Source organism: Dermacentor variabilis, chromosome 11, assembly GCF_050947875.1.
Source record: "Dermacentor variabilis isolate Ectoservices chromosome 11, ASM5094787v1, whole genome shotgun sequence".
NCBI lineage: Eukaryota > Metazoa > Arthropoda > Arachnida > Ixodida > Ixodidae > Dermacentor > Dermacentor variabilis.
In genome coordinates this window covers 127,572,926-127,587,925 of record NC_134578.1, presented here as the reverse complement: position 1 = coordinate 127,587,925, position 15,000 = coordinate 127,572,926, and the positions used below count along the sequence as shown (strand labels likewise).

General features: G+C 54.3%; 4 non-coding genes across 4 annotated transcripts; 2 read left to right on the top strand and 2 right to left on the bottom strand.

Moving 5' to 3' along the window:
- Window positions 1–5,019: 5,019 nt before the first annotated feature.
- Window positions 5,020–5,211, bottom strand: LOC142565051 (U2 spliceosomal RNA). Its single transcript, XR_012824773.1, has one exon. It is a non-coding gene; the product is annotated as a U2 spliceosomal RNA (small nuclear RNA).
- Window positions 5,212–5,717: 506 nt separating this feature from the next.
- LOC142564999 (U2 spliceosomal RNA) lies at window positions 5,718–5,909 on the bottom strand. The gene has a single exon (XR_012824732.1). It is a non-coding gene; the product is annotated as a U2 spliceosomal RNA (small nuclear RNA).
- Window positions 5,910–11,040: 5,131 nt separating this feature from the next.
- On the top strand, window positions 11,041–12,855 carry LOC142565139 (small subunit ribosomal RNA). Its single transcript, XR_012824822.1, has one exon. It is a non-coding gene; the product is annotated as a small subunit ribosomal RNA (ribosomal RNA).
- A 1,140-nt stretch (window positions 12,856–13,995) lies between these two features.
- On the top strand, window positions 13,996–14,148 carry LOC142565173 (5.8S ribosomal RNA). The gene has a single exon (XR_012824855.1). It is a non-coding gene; the product is annotated as a 5.8S ribosomal RNA (ribosomal RNA).
- The last annotated feature ends 852 nt before the right edge of the window (window positions 14,149–15,000 follow it).

Below are 15,000 nucleotides of genomic sequence, written 5' to 3'. Positions count from 1 at the left end.
CGCCGAGCATTTTCGGGCTTAAGCGCGGGCGTTTGGTGGTGTCCGTCGCCGCCCCGGCTGACGTGGTTGCGGACTTAGCCGCGCGCAGGCGCCGACAGACCGACCGGACTACACACAATTTGAGCAACAGTCCCGTGGCCTCAGTTTTAGTCGCCGTGTGGCTTAAGCGCCGGGCATTTCCACTCGCTACTTGGCTTAAGCGCGGCCGTTTGGTGGTCTCCGTCGCCGCCCCGGCTGACGTGGTTGCGGACTTAGCCGCGCGCAGGCGCCGACAGACCGACCGGACTACACACAATTTGAGCAACAGTCCCGTGGCCTCAGTTTTAGTCGCCGTGTCGCTTACGCGCCGGGCATTTTCACTCGCTACTTGGCTTAAGGGCGGCCGTTTGGTGGTCTCCGTCGCCGCCCCGGCTGACGTGGTAGCGGACTTCGCGTAATGTTGCCCGTTGTTTCACAGCAAACGGGCGCTGCGAATTTCATGCTTTCTTCCCAGTTTGGATATTTGTCTTCGTGTACGGGTGCTGGAGCTGTGTATAACTTTATAGAGCGTCTCAAGAAAAAAACTTGTTTGCAGCTTCACATTTAAGAGGAGCGGCTCCTTAGTACGAGGCGGTTTTCCTTTCACTTTCTCCCGATAATAGTACTCATCTGCCACTTCTCTCACCACGACACGATTTTTTTTTTTTTTGGGGGGGGGGTCCTCCCTTGATCCTGAAGTGAACAGACTGTTTCATACATCTATCCAGTCATGATGCCATTTACAAAAATCCTTAACAACAGGTGCCCGCACCTACGCAATCAACGCCAACTCAATTTAAAGAACAGCTGTTCAAAAGCTGATCGAAACCATCCAGTTGGGGAAAACCTAATTTGTGCAGTCGTTTTTATTTATTTTTTTTTTTCATTTTGAGAGACGTGAAACCGTTTGTTACGACCCTTTTGTTACTGCGGCTGCGAAATCGTGCGTAATACCAATTTAATTGTGTGCTGGTTGGTCGTTTGTCAGCCCTTTGTGTTTTTCAAGAAAATGAACCACACGTTTATAAATTATGTGCGCAAAAATTTTCTCCATCTGCACCAATACGCCACCACCAAAATACTTAAACATGAGAGAAAGCGTCCGAGGCCATGAGGTTTCGAAAATGCCGCGCTCCGAAATTTTCACATCCGCCATTGGGAATATAATTAGTATCCGTTGTAGAAAAAAAGAAAAAGGAATCAGATTTCAAGTGATCATTGAAAGTGGCCGCGTTTTTTCGGGGCGTGTCCTGATGAAATAATTTCACTTCAGTTCGTTGGTTCAATTGCATTTGTTGGCTCCTTGCAGCATGTTTAGATTTCATCTTTTTCAGTATTCTTAGTACTCTCATTGTAGCCTGCACATTTTTCGGTTGTTTTGAGGTATCCATTCCTGAATGATGTTTTTCTTTTCCTTAAAGCTAGCCGTAGAACAAGCGCTTTCTATCTAATCATTACAATAAGAATCCAGCATCATCGGCGCGATTAAAGTTCGGGAACTGGCGATTTTTAATGCCGCGATCACGAAGGTTAACAGCATGTTCATACAAGGGGTGACGTGACGCAAGGCGTGATTTTTCAGCATACCAGTCACGATATCTAATCGAATCTAAGATTGAAATGGCGTTCTTAATTAGTTTGGTTCCAGATAGAACAAACAGAAATAAAAAAAAGGTTGTCTTTGATTGCCATTCAAATCTTAAGACCGCGTGTAGAAAGTGTTCCGGCTTACATTCGGCAAATCAAAATGAACGGCTAAAATTAGTCTATCCCATTAGGTTTCATGCGGGAGATCACGCGAAAGGCAGCCATTCTTCTTTACATGGTTTCTCTCTTTTGCGCTGTCATTTGCGCATGCAAATTTCTTCGTACGGGAATTTTATGAAGCGAAGGCAGCTACAGACCGTTTTCATTGTTTCGTTCATGTTCGTAGGCGCAAATTTTCAAACCTAGTGCTTGGAGGAACATTTCCGCTGCTCTAGAAGGGCATGACAGTGCCCGCTCTTTCATTTCTCCAATCGCTCGCAAACACATTGCATTGCCAGTCTACAGCGGCAATACAAAGCGACGTTTCACCATGCACGTCGAAGTTGATTACCAGTACCGCGCCAGCGTCGACTGGCCGCCGAAGCGACGAGCTCAGCAGCGCATGCGCAAGGGCCGACACCACCCCAACCGAGCTTCCCTGCTTATCGGAGAGAGCAGGTGCGCGTGAACACGGGCGCGCCTGAGTATCTGAGTTTAAAAAAAAAAAGAACTGTGCCCGAGGCAGTGACAAAGACAAGTGGTCGCGGTCGCTCTGAATCTTATCGTATTATAGAAAAGGCGGGTTGGCGGCGCTTCCTCGAGGGTCAAAACGTACAATCGTCGAACTAGCGCTCCCGGCGTCAAGTGGAGTGCATCCTTCTTCTTGTAACGGTTTGCAATTGACCGCTTGAATGTGCCGACCACGCGTCACGGGTCGCGTATAGAGCCAACCGTTGGCAAGAACGCGTCTAGCGTAGCAGCAGAACCGATCGCGGTTGCGATAACCCATCGCTGCGTAGCGAAAGAAAAAAAAAACGAACGCACCCACACGCAGTTTGTAGCAATAACCGCACAAACCAATGTGGTTTTAAATGTAGCTTCGCAGGTCACAGTAGAAGGGCACTGAAACTTTCTCATAACGCACACTGCTGTAGTCCACAAAGAACAAAGCGCACAAAACAGATCTGATACAGCCGCACTGCATTATTTCGTGTTTTCACTATATCATAACTTTCGTGTGCATGCCACGCAGGCCAGGAGTAAAAGGCAAGAAAAAAAATGATACGCGATCCTAAGCTTTGACTTGGCTGCTGTGGCATTTATGTTCTCTAGGCGAACGCAACGCGCCAGCCTCGACTGGCCGCCGAAGCGACGAGCTCAGCAGCGCATGCGCAAGGGCCCACACCACCCCAACCGAGCTTCCCTGCTTATCGGAGAGAGCAAGTGCGCGTGAACACGGGCGCGTCTGAGTATCTGAGCTTACAAAAAAAAAAAAAAAACTGTGCCCGAGGCAATGACAAAGGCAAGTGGTCGCGGTCGCTCTGAATCTTATCGTATTATAGAAAAGGCGGGTTGGTGGCGCTTCCTCGAGGGTCAAAACGTACAATCGTCCAACTAGCGCTCCCGGTGTCAAGTGGAGTGCATCCTTCTTCTTGGAACGGTTTGCAATTGACTGCTTGAATGTGCCGACCACGCGACACGCGTCGCGTATAGAGCCAACCGTTGGCAAGAACGCGTCTAGCGTAGCAGCAGAACCGATCGCGGTTGCGATAACCCATCGCTGCGTAGCGAAAGAAAAAAAAAAAACGAACGCACCCACACGCAGTTTGTAGCAATAACCGCGCAAACCAATGTGGTTTTAAATGTAGCTTCGCAGGTCACAGTAGAAGGGCACTGAAACTTTCTCATAACGCACACCGCTGTAGTCCACAAAGAACAAAACGCACAAAATAGATCTGATCTGCATTATTTCGTGTTTTCACTATATCATAACTTTCGTGTGCATGTCACGCAGGCCAAGGAGTAAAAGGCAAGAAAAAAAAGATGATACGCGATCCTAAGCTTTGACTTGGCTGCTGTGGCATTTATGTTCTCTAGGCGAACGCAATGCACAAACTGAACTCGAATTTCCGATAATGGAAGTTCGTATTTGGCGACAAGGTTGTATTTTTGACTAATATTTGCGTTTTTCGCCCGTGCATGCGCTTCACTGCGCTACTCTTTGCCCCTTCAACGCGGCTTCACTGCAATGCGGGAGTGTTCTGCGTTAAGCCGAACCAACAGGCAAAATCGCGCCTAGCACATAGAGTTCCCCCCCCCCCCCAAAAAAAAAAAAGCGGAAAAGAAAAGTAGCCTTATTTAAACGAGAAAGATGCCACGAGTGCCCCAACGGAAAGCTTTAAGGGTTACCGAAGGGTAACTGAGGGCGACGCAACGAGCTTTGGCAAGAAGGACGATGGGTGTAGCGTCACGAGAGATAGGAATAGAGCAGATTGAGGGGCGAGCGAACAAACGCGAGTTAATGACACCTTAGTTTAAACCATGAAAAAAAGAAATGGGCATGCAATGGGGGGGGGGGGGGGGAAGATGGTCATTGAGGGTTACGGACTCAATTCCAAGAGAAGGGAAGCGTAGCAGGGGGTGGCAGAAAGTTGGGAGGGCAGATTAGATTAGGAAATGTGCAGGGACTACATGGCGACAATTAGCACGTGACCGGGGTACTTGGATACTTATGGGAGAGGCCTTTGCCCTGCACTGGGCGTAACCAGGAGGAGGAGGATGAAAAGGTAGCAACAGGTCTTCATAACATACAGGTTGGAAAGCTGGAGCACCTTTGAACCCTTGAATATATTTCGCAAGGCTTGGCCACACGACAAGCTTGTTTTCGAGGCGTTCGCTCCCACTGCTGCGAAAATGTGCACACAACGGCTGCACAGTAGTTGCCAGAAAGCGGGCACTCTATTTTTCTTTCATAGGGAATCTTTCTTCCACTAGGGCAGCGGATTTTGGCAGGGCGAGCTTGCGTTGGCGCTGTGGTTTACGGATCCAAGCAATAGTGAACACAAAAATCCAGTGTTGGCTTTGAGCGGGATTCACATTGGTTGCCGAACCCACGGCTAATCATACACCCCCCCCCCCCCCTCCCCGTCCTATAGTGGCTCATTACAGCAGACAGAAACATCGGATAAATAACAATCCTATTTCTTAGACATATAATTTGCCGATTCTCCCTCCTGGTTCTTTCTTTTGCTGTCATTTATTTTTCTCGAAGGCCGTAATAAGAAATTTGCTGGTGCGGCTGTCCCATTTGCGCGGCAAGAAGTGCGACGCTACACACAGGTGGAGTGGCCGTTTAATTACTCTCGTGGTCCGCGAACCGGCGTCGTTGCGTATGGTATAGGAATGGTGCGTGTGAAGTCAGTGCTCGCTTCGAGCTTGTGTTCTTCATTTTGATTGAATGAAGTCTCACCGAAGTGAGCGGGGGCCGATCCCGGAGGTAGTGCAATACCGGGCCGACCTGCGGCGGAGGTGAAGCAGGCTTCAAGCACTCCGCCAACTTCCAAAAATAGGTTTAATATCGTGGGTCCACATAGAACCCGTATCAGATATTAAGCTGATAAGAACAGAGTTTTTTATTATGCTAGTTACACATCACATCATAAATATTTGTTACGAAACCAAGGAAAAAACGGATAAAAGGTGTGTAGTCTAAAACCGGCAAACAAATGACTAAAAAAACTAGTTAGTGGTGTTAGTAATAAAAGGCTAAAACTGTAAAGGTGTAAAACAGCAAAAATCGCTTCTCTAAAAACATAAGATCATCTAAGAGGTGCCGACATGGGCTCTAAAAATCTTTGTAGAGGCGCTGATAGTATCGCTGATGCACAGGCGTTTGAGTGTCCGTAGGTATGACCTACTGCACAGCCTGCGCATCACGCGATCGTTCCCCTGATCCCAGGTGCCAAGGCAGCCGACGACCACCGCGTCCACCGTCACGCGTCCCATTTGCGCGGCATGAAGTGCGACGCTACACACAGGTGGAGTGGCCGTTTAATTACTCTCGTGGTCCGCGAACCGGCGTCGTTGCGTATGGTATAGGAATGGTGCGTGTGAATTCAGTGCTCGCTTCGAGCTTGTGTTCTTCATTTTGATTGAATGAAGTCTCACCGAAGTGAGCGGGGGCCGATCCCGGAGGTAGTGCAATACCGGGCCGACCTGCGGCGGAGGTGAAGCAGGCTTCAAGCACTCCGCCAACTTCCAAAAATAGGTTTAATATCGTGGGTCCACATAGAACCCGTATCAGATATTAAGCTGATAAGAACAGATACTACACTTTGATCTTAGCCAAAAGGCCGAGAAGCGATGTCCTTCACTTCACTCCATTGTACTACTGCCTTGTGGGCGCCCTGCCGACATTGGTAACCTCAGCAACAGCGTGGGCAATTTTCTAAATTTCAGCCTGTCTAGAGACTCTATGCTCTCTATCTGAGGAATAAACTCGCGACGCCTCAGTCTTTCGCTGTTAACGAAACGCTGTCGCGTAGAAACGAGACCCGAGTGCAAGCTTGTTTGTAAGGCCAAACCAACGACGGCAACCTCGTAGAAAACGGAGCAGGCGAGCGGAAAACACGCGCAAGGGGAATGCTTACTTCCGTCTGAATGCGGCCGCTCGAGGTGACTTTCTTTGAGGCCTTCGTTTCAAGCCCGTGCGCAAGTGTAATATAGCACGCGCATTTCCTTCATTTCTTTTTATTTACCGCAAGGCCCACTGAAAATTTTGATACGGCACAGGCCGGGACGGATCGCAACGTGTAGAATCGACCGGCAGAATTAGGTAGCGTGCCCCATGTACGAAGACGAGCAACATAGAAGTGAATGAAAAAAAAAAATAAATATAGAAAAGACTGCGCACTCCTTCCAACCGGAAACAGAGGGGGGAGAAGAATCGCCATGTGAAGCACAGGTATTGTATGTTAAAAAAAGTGCTACCTCATAATCTTTACCACTATCCCGCGCGCGTGTGTTTGTATATGTATATATACACACATACATATATATATATATATATATATATATATATATATATATATATATACACACACACACACATGCTAGCATAGCTTAAACGCAGCTTTGAAGCTCAGCCTTACACAAGAAGAAAGCACCACCCCTTTCGCAATCCCCATTTGAACCATTTAAGTGAGAAACGTGAGTACAGCCAGGTCGTTCGAAACTGGCGCGAAAACGCATTGGCGCCATCTGTGTACGGAACTAGGAAAACCTACGGACTTCGCCATACAGAAAGAACGGTAGATGGCGCGAGCGAACTAGAGCCAGTGAGTAATGGCAGAAACGTCTTGGGAAGAGAGAAAAAAAAAAACACGCAAAGGTTGTTGGCTTGTGGCAGCATTCTATTTTACAGCGAGTAAAGAGCATAGCAGCTTCTAAAGGAGCAGCTAAAAAAAGAAGAACGTGAGAGAGGGAGACAAACAGGCGTGTTTCCTTAGAATGCAGAGCATGCAGCACACACAATCAAGTGCCAAAGAGACCGGGAAAGCAGATGGCGCGAAGGCGTATGTCGTCAAAGCTTGAAAGCAATTTATAAACTACAAGGCGCGCCGAAGTCAACCTACTCTCATCAGGTTGCTCCCGCCTCCGATTGCATTTAAATTAAAATTACAGTCGCCTCAAAGGCAGAGAGAGAGAGAGAGAGAAAATAAATACACTCGCTTCGTGCAGCTGCACACGTTCAAATTTTACAGCAAGAGCACTCCCGAAAGCGCAAAGCCCGCTGCTGCCTGGCCGGAATGCGCTCGCTTCAGGAAATCGCCGTGCTTGCCTCGGCAACCAAGAGGTGTCGCTTGGCACACTGCTGCATTGTAGCACACCGGGAACCGTGCAGACGTCGGCGATCGCCTCGACATCGCTGCGAGCGCTCGAAGAGACAAAGTCCGAAACGACGTCAGCCGGGGCGGCGGGAGCTCGATACCCTTCACGAAACTTCTGCGTGTACACCGCCGAACGGCCACGACGGAATCGCTGGCATCCTGCTCGCAGCTGCATTGTGTCGCGCCGGGGATCGTGGAAACACCACGCAGACGTCGGCGTCGGCCCCGACATGGCTTCGAGCGCTCCAAGAGACTAAGTCCGAAACGACGTCAGCCGGGGCGTCGAGCACGCCGCCCGCGCTGGTCGCACTCGTGCTCGGAAATGGCGAAGGGGACCGCGCTAGCGTGCCTTGAATCGGTGAGCGGCGGTACCGCGGCGATCGCGAGAGCTCGTATCAGCCGCGCCAAAGCGAAATATTGGCGCTCGGCTCGGCGCAGTACGCCGCCTCGTCGCACGAGTACGGCCCCATGGAGGTCTGGCCACTTATCGCTGCTATTATAAGGGGAGAACCGGGCCGGCGTAGTCGTCGGCGCCGCGACGTTGGCGCGCGCTCTCGAAGAGACAAAGTCCGAAACGACGTCAGCCGGGGCGGCGGGAGCTCGATACCCGTCACGAAACTTCTGCGTGTACACCGCCGCACGGCCACGACGGAATCGCTGGCATCCCGCTCGCAGCTGCATTGTGTCGCGCTGGGAATCGTGGAAACACCACGCAGACGTCGGCGTCAGCCCCGACATGGCTTCGAGCGCTCCAAGAGACAAAGTCCGAAACGACGTCAGCCGGGGCGTCGAGCACGCCGCCCGCGCTGGTCGCACTCGTGCTCGGAAATGGCGAAGGGGACCGCGCTAGCGTGCCTTGAATTGGTGGGCGGCGGTACCGCGGCGATCGCGAGAGCTCGTATCAGCCGCGCCAAAGCGAAATATTGGCGCTCGGCTCGGCGCAGTACGCCGCCTCGTCGCACGAGTACGGCCCCATGGAGGTCTGGCAACTTATCGCTGCTATTATAAGGGGCCATACGGTCCCGGCTGACGTTGTACCGCAGTGCGATTTTCGGCTTGCGCGTCTTCGTAGCTGTTTCCGCGCACTGCTGCGGAGTCGAGAATCGTGCCCAGGCACGGCTACGCGAGCGCTCGAAGCGACCGAAGTCCGAAACGACGTCAGCCGGGGCGGCGGGAGCTCGATACCCTTCACGAAACTTCTGCGTGTACACCGCCGCACGGCCACGACGGAATCGCTGGCATCCCGCTCGCAGCTGCATTGTGTCGCGCCGGGAATCGTGGAAACACCACGCAGACGTCGGCGTCAGCCCCGACATGGCTTCGAGCGCTCCAAGAGACAAAGTCCGAAACGACGTCAGCCGGGGCGTCGAGCACGCCGCCCGCGCTGGTCGCACTCGTGCTCGGAAATGGCGAAGGGGACCGCGCTAGCGTGCCTTGAAACGGTGAGCGGCGGTACCGCGGCGATCGCGAGAGCTCGTATCAGCCGCGCCAAAGCGAAATATTGGCGCTCGGCTCGGCGCAGTACGGCGCCTCGTCGCACGAGTACGGCCCCATGGAGGTCTGGCAACTTATCGCTGCTATTATGAGGGGCCATACGGTCCCGGCTGACGTTGTACCGCAGTGCGATTTTGGGCTTGCGCGTCTTCGTAGCTGCTTCCGCGCACTGCTGCGGAGTCGAGAATCGTGCCCAGGCACGGCTACGCGAGCGCTCGAAGCGACAGAAGTCCGAAACGACGTCAGCCGTGGCGGCGGGAGCTCGACGCCTTTCACGAAACTTTGGCGTACAAGCCGCCGCACGGCCACTACTTAGTCGGCGTCACCGTGCAGAGGGCTGCACTATAGCTCGCCGGGAACTGGGGGAGAACCTGGCGGGCGTCGTCGTCGGCCCCGCGACGTTGGCGCGAGCGCTCGAAGAGACAAAGTCCGAAACGACGTCAGCCGGGGCGGCGGGAGCTCGATACCCTTCGCGACACTTCTGCGTGTACACCGCCGCACGGCCGCGACGGAATCGCTGGCATCCTGCTCGCAGCTGCATTGTGTCGCACCGGGAATCGTGTAAACACCACGCAGACGTCGGCGTCGGCCCCGGCATGGCTTCGAGCGCTCGAAGAGACAAAGTCCGAAACGACGTCAGCCGGGGCGTCGAGCACGCCGCCCGCGCTGGTCGCACTCGTGCTCGGAAATGGCGAAGCGGACCGCGCTAGCGTGCCTTGAATCGGTGAGCGGCGGTACCGCGGCGATCGCGAGAGCTCGTATCAGCCGCGCCAAAGCGAAATATTGGCGCTCGGCTCGGCACAGTACGCCGCCTCGTCGCACGAGTACGGCCCCATGGAGGTCTGGCCACTTATCGCTGCTACTATAAGGGGCCATACGGTCCCGGCTGACATTGTACCGCAGTGCGATTTTCGGCTTGCGCGTCTTCGTAGTTGTTTCCGCGCACTGCTGCGGAGTCGAGAATCGTGCCCAGGCACGGCTACGCGAGCGCTCGAAGCGACAGAAGTCCGAAACCACGTGAGCCGGGCCGGCGGGAGCTCGACGCCTTTCACGCAACTTTGGCGTACAAGCCGCTGCACGGCCACTACTCAGTCGGCGCCGCCGTGCAGAGGGCTGCACTATAACACGCCGGGAACCGGGAGAACCGGCCGGGCGTCGTCGTCGGCCCCGCGACGTTGGCGCGAGCGCTCGAAGAGACACAGTCCCAAACGATGTCAGCCGGGGCGTCGAGCACGCCGCCCGCGCTGGTCGCACTCGTGCTCGGAAATGGCGAAGGGGCCGGGCTAGCTTTCCTCGAATCGATCGGCCGGGGGCCGCCCCGTAGGGGGACCGAAAGGCGATCGTTCAGGAAACGGCACTGGCCATTCGCGAGAAATTGCCGTTCGCGCATTCGATGGACGCGCTGCAGTTTCACGACTTCGGCATGGTGCCGCCGACGTAAGCTTTCAATCTTGCTCGCGGCGTTACGAGGCGGCACGATTTCCGCCAAACGCTCGTCGAAAGTGCCACGAGTACGGCCCCATGGAGGTTTGGGTACTTATCGCTGCTATTATATGGGGGTCCCAGAGAGCAGTCGCCCCCAAAGCGACCTGGGTGTTTGATGTGCGGCGGGCTTCGTGCCCGTCAAGCGTGTCCCCGGTATCGCTCCCGTGGATCCCACAGCTGACGTCTGCAGCCTCATCCGCTTGATGCGTTAGGGGCTGGTTGTCGGACGACGCTTTTTCCACGATATCGAGGTGTGTTCCCCATCGTCCTCGGACGAGTCAAATACGAAAGCGCCGAAGGCGCGGGCGTGACCCGTCGCCTGGCGGCTTTGCCGTCTCGGCTACGTTGCAAGTGTCGGTCGGTCCACCAGTGCTGCGGGCTCAAGAGAAACCGCAAGCCGCGATCGAGTTGACACAACCAGTCTATCGAGAATGTTGCGTGCTTCTTGCCGCGTGGCGATACCCGGCCCTGCGGGGAGGGCGCCGTAGCGAGCTCGAACGCCGTCGTCTCGGACTGCAAAGTGCTACACTTTGCGAGAACGAAGCGTGTTGGGGCGCCTGAAGGTGGCCTCGGCATCGCAAAAACGGCGTCCGGCCTGCTTGAAAGGCTGGACGCGCAGTTGAACGATTACCTGGTTGATCCTGCCAGTAATCATATGCTTGTCTCAAAGATTAAGCCATGCATGTCTAAGTACATGCCGAAATAAGGCGAAACCGCGAATGGCTCATTAAATCAGTTATGGTTCCTTAGATCGTTTCTTCCTACTTGGATAACTGTGGCAATTCTAGAGCTAATACATGCAGTGAGCCTGAAGCCCTTTGGGCGACGGGTGCTTTTATTAGACCAAGATCGATCGGGTTTCGGCCCGTATTGTGTGGTGACTCTGGATAACTTTGTGCTGATCGCATGGCCACGAGCCGGCGACGTTTCTTTCAAGTGTCTGCCTTATCAACTTTCGATGGTAGGTTACTTGCTTACCATGGTTGTTACGGGTAACGGAGAATCAGGGTTCGATTCCGGAGAGGGAGCCTGAGAAACGGCTACCACATCCAAGGAAGGCAGCAGGCGCGCAAATTACCCACTCCCGGCACGGGGAGGTAGTGACGAAAAATAACAATACGGGACTCTTTTGAGGCCCCGTAATTGAAATGAGTACACTCTAAATCCTTTAACGAGGATCAATTGGAGGGCAAGTCTGGTGCCAGCAGCCGCGGTAATTCCAGCTCCAATAGCGTATACTAAAGCTGCTGCGGTTAAAAAGCTCGTAGTTGGATCTCAGTTCCAGACGAGTAGTGCATCTACCCGATGCGACGGCTCGGACTGAACATCATGCCGGTCCTTTCTTGGTGCACTTCATTGTGTGCCTCGAGAAGGCCGGTGCTTTTACTTTGAAAAAATTAGAGTGCTCAACGCAGGCGAGTCGCCTGAATAAACTTGCATGGAATAATAGAACAAGACCTCGTTTCTGTTCTGTTGGTTTTTGGAATACGAGGTAATGATTAAGAGGGACAGACGGGGGCATTCGTATTGCGGCGCTAGAGGTGAAATTCTTGGACCGTCGCAAGACGAACTACTGCGAAAGCATTTGCCAAGAATGTTTTCTTTGATCAAGAACGAAAGTCAGAGGTTCGAAGGCGATCAGATACCGCCCTAGTTCTGACCATAAACGATGCCAACCAGCGATCCGCCTGAGTTACTCAAATGACTCGGCGGGCAGCTTCCGGGAAACCAAAGTGTTTGGGTTCCGGGGGAAGTATGGTTGCAAAGCTGAAACTTAAAGGAATTGACGGAAGGGCACCACCAGGAGTGGAGCCTGCGGCTTAATTTGACTCAACACGGGAAAACTTACCCGGCCCGGACACTGGGAGGATTGACAGATTGAGAGCTCTTTCTTGATTCGGTGGATGGTGGTGCATGGCCGTTCTTAGTTGGTGGAGCGATTTGTCTGGTTAATTCCGATAACGAACGAGACTCTAGCCTATTAAATAGGTGCGGGGTTCCCAGCACCTTACAACCTTCTTAGAGGGACAAGCGGCTCCTAGCCGCACGAAACAGAGCAATAACAGGTCTGTGATGCCCTTAGATGTCCGGGGCCGCACGCGCGCTACACTGAAGGAAGCAGCGTGTCTTTATCCCTGTCTGAAAAGACTGGGTAACCCGTGGAACTTCTTTCGTGATTGGGATAGGGGCTTGCAATTGTTCCCCTTGAACGAGGAATTCCCAGTAAGCGCGAGTCATAAGCTCGCGTTGATTACGTCCCTGCCCTTTGTACACACCGCCCGTCGCTACTACCGATTGAATGATTTAGTGAGGTCTTCGGACCGATGTCCGGCGCGGCCTTTCGGTTGCGCCGGTCTGTTGGAAAGATGACCAAACTTGATCATTTAGAGGAAGTAAAAGTCGTAACAAGGTTTCCGTAGGTGAACCTGCGGAAGGATCATTACCGGATTGTGAAGGGTGACGAGCGCCATTGTTTCAACCCCGTGTGGGTGAAGCAGCTCGCTGCGCCCGACGCTTTCCGCCGCTGGCCCCGCTTGGACGCGGGGACGGCTATACCCGAACATGCCGGGGACTGCCTGAATTTTGAGGGGCGCCCCGTGCGAAATTTGTTGCGCCCAGTGGACGCAGGCTGCAACCTTGGACGGTTGGCTTGGCCGCGCCCGCGGGTAGAAACGGCGTAACGCACAATGGGTGGGCTTTCTGTCCGCCTCGGCGCTCTTGCGCGGAAGGGGAGTAAGACGACCCGACCTGCTGCTTTGCCCAGTACGAGGGGAACGGCGAAGCGTGCGGTCGGTCAAGGAACTGACGGTCGAGAGCAGCTGCCGCTTAGTACACACGGAACCGTGGTGCGAGCGCTCTCCCGTCCTCCGCGGCAAACGCTGCCGAGTCTGAAAAGGCTGGCGGCTGCCGGTCGCTTCCTGCGGCGAGTATGGAGTAACGACCCGACTTTGTTGCTGCCCAAGTACTAAAGGAACGGTGTGGCGCTCGGTCGGTCATGGAAGTGGCGGTATGAGGGTGCGGCTGCCAAGTACGGAAGGAACCGTGGCCTAAAGCGCTCTCCCGTCCTCCGCGGCAAATGCTGCCGAGCCCGACAGGGCCGGCGGCTGCCGGTCGGCTCCTGCTCGTGACGCGCGAGGTGTCCGAGATCGCGGTTCAATGCGACGACGTCTGCAGGCTATTTGCCCGCCGCCGAGGGAAAGGCGGCGTTGCTGCGAAGTACCGAAGGAAACGCGGCTTTGCTACGTCGGAAGCGTTCTGCGGTTAGCGGACTTGTGCGCTTTGGGAAGGCGCCGCACGTCGAAAGAGGAAAAGTACGGACAGACGAGGGAACGTAGTCCCGGATTCGAACGCACTTGCGGCCAAGCACCTTGCTGGCTTCGTCTTCCGCCTCAAGTAGACTTGTTGTGGCTCCGGCGCAGGAAAGCCCCTCCCTGGCACTGGCCGAGTGGTTTTGGAGAGCTGCGCGAGTACGCACGCCGAAAGAGCACACGCCGAAAGGCGCTCTTCGAAACCGCACACAGGGAGACGCCACGTGCCTGAAACCCTGGTTGTACTGTACTGAATTGAACAAACTATTTTTCACGACTCTAAGCGGTGGATCACTCGGTTCTCGGGTCGATGAAGAACGCAGCCAGCTGCGAGACTTGGTGTGAATTGCAGGACACACTGAGCACTGATTCTTTGAACGCACATTGCGGCCTTGGGTCTTCCCTTGGCTTCGTCTGTCTGAGGGTCGGATCACATATCAAGAGAGCCTTCGGCGCACAGGGAAGGTGCGTCCGTCGACTCGTTTTGACCGCGTCGGCATCATGGACAGTACGTTGAGCGCTAATGCCACGCGCCAGCGACCTCACAAAGAAGGAGACGGTGGCGAGCCGTTGTGCCAAATCTTCGAAGAGACGGAAACGAGGCATTATATTCTACTGCAGCGCGACGTGTGCGCGCCTCTAGCAAGACCGCCGCAGGATGGTGTCGGATACCTGCAGGGAAAGAGCGGTCCAAGCGCGAGGTGCCAACGTCCGTTGCCATGTAGCGCGCACGTTTGCGAGAGAGTCGGAAGCGATCGCAATCTGCGTTGTTTGCCTTCGGAGTACGTCGAGCTCCAGAGCTGGTCGCTCGTTCGTGTCACCGCAGCTGTGTGGGCACCCCTTCCGGGCTTCGTCGCAGGAATCTGAAGATTCTTTGCGAGGAGCGGGGAGGAGAAGGGCGTGCCCCCGAAAGCGGTTCGACGCGACAGCGCCGTCTGCGAGCGAGAAGAGCACGGCACGGCGCAGAAATTGCCGCGAAACGGAAAATGTCTCCTTCGAGAGCGTTGGCCGAGCTGACGCGTTCCGTCGTAGTCCGCCGTCGGTCCAAGTGCTTCGCAGTCTCTGTCCCCTAAAGACTGGGCCACTCCAGTTGGGGCAGGGGCGACGCTACACGAGACGATGCCCCCCGCCAGGTTTTAGTCGTCCCTGCGGCGCCTGCTGAAGCGGCGCGCTGCTAAGGCGATCTTTGCCTCGGTGGTGTTTGGGCTTCAGACACGGTCGCTTACCACGCAACTGCTCGTGCGCCGCACGCGTGCAGGCGGTTCACCGCCTGCCAGCCT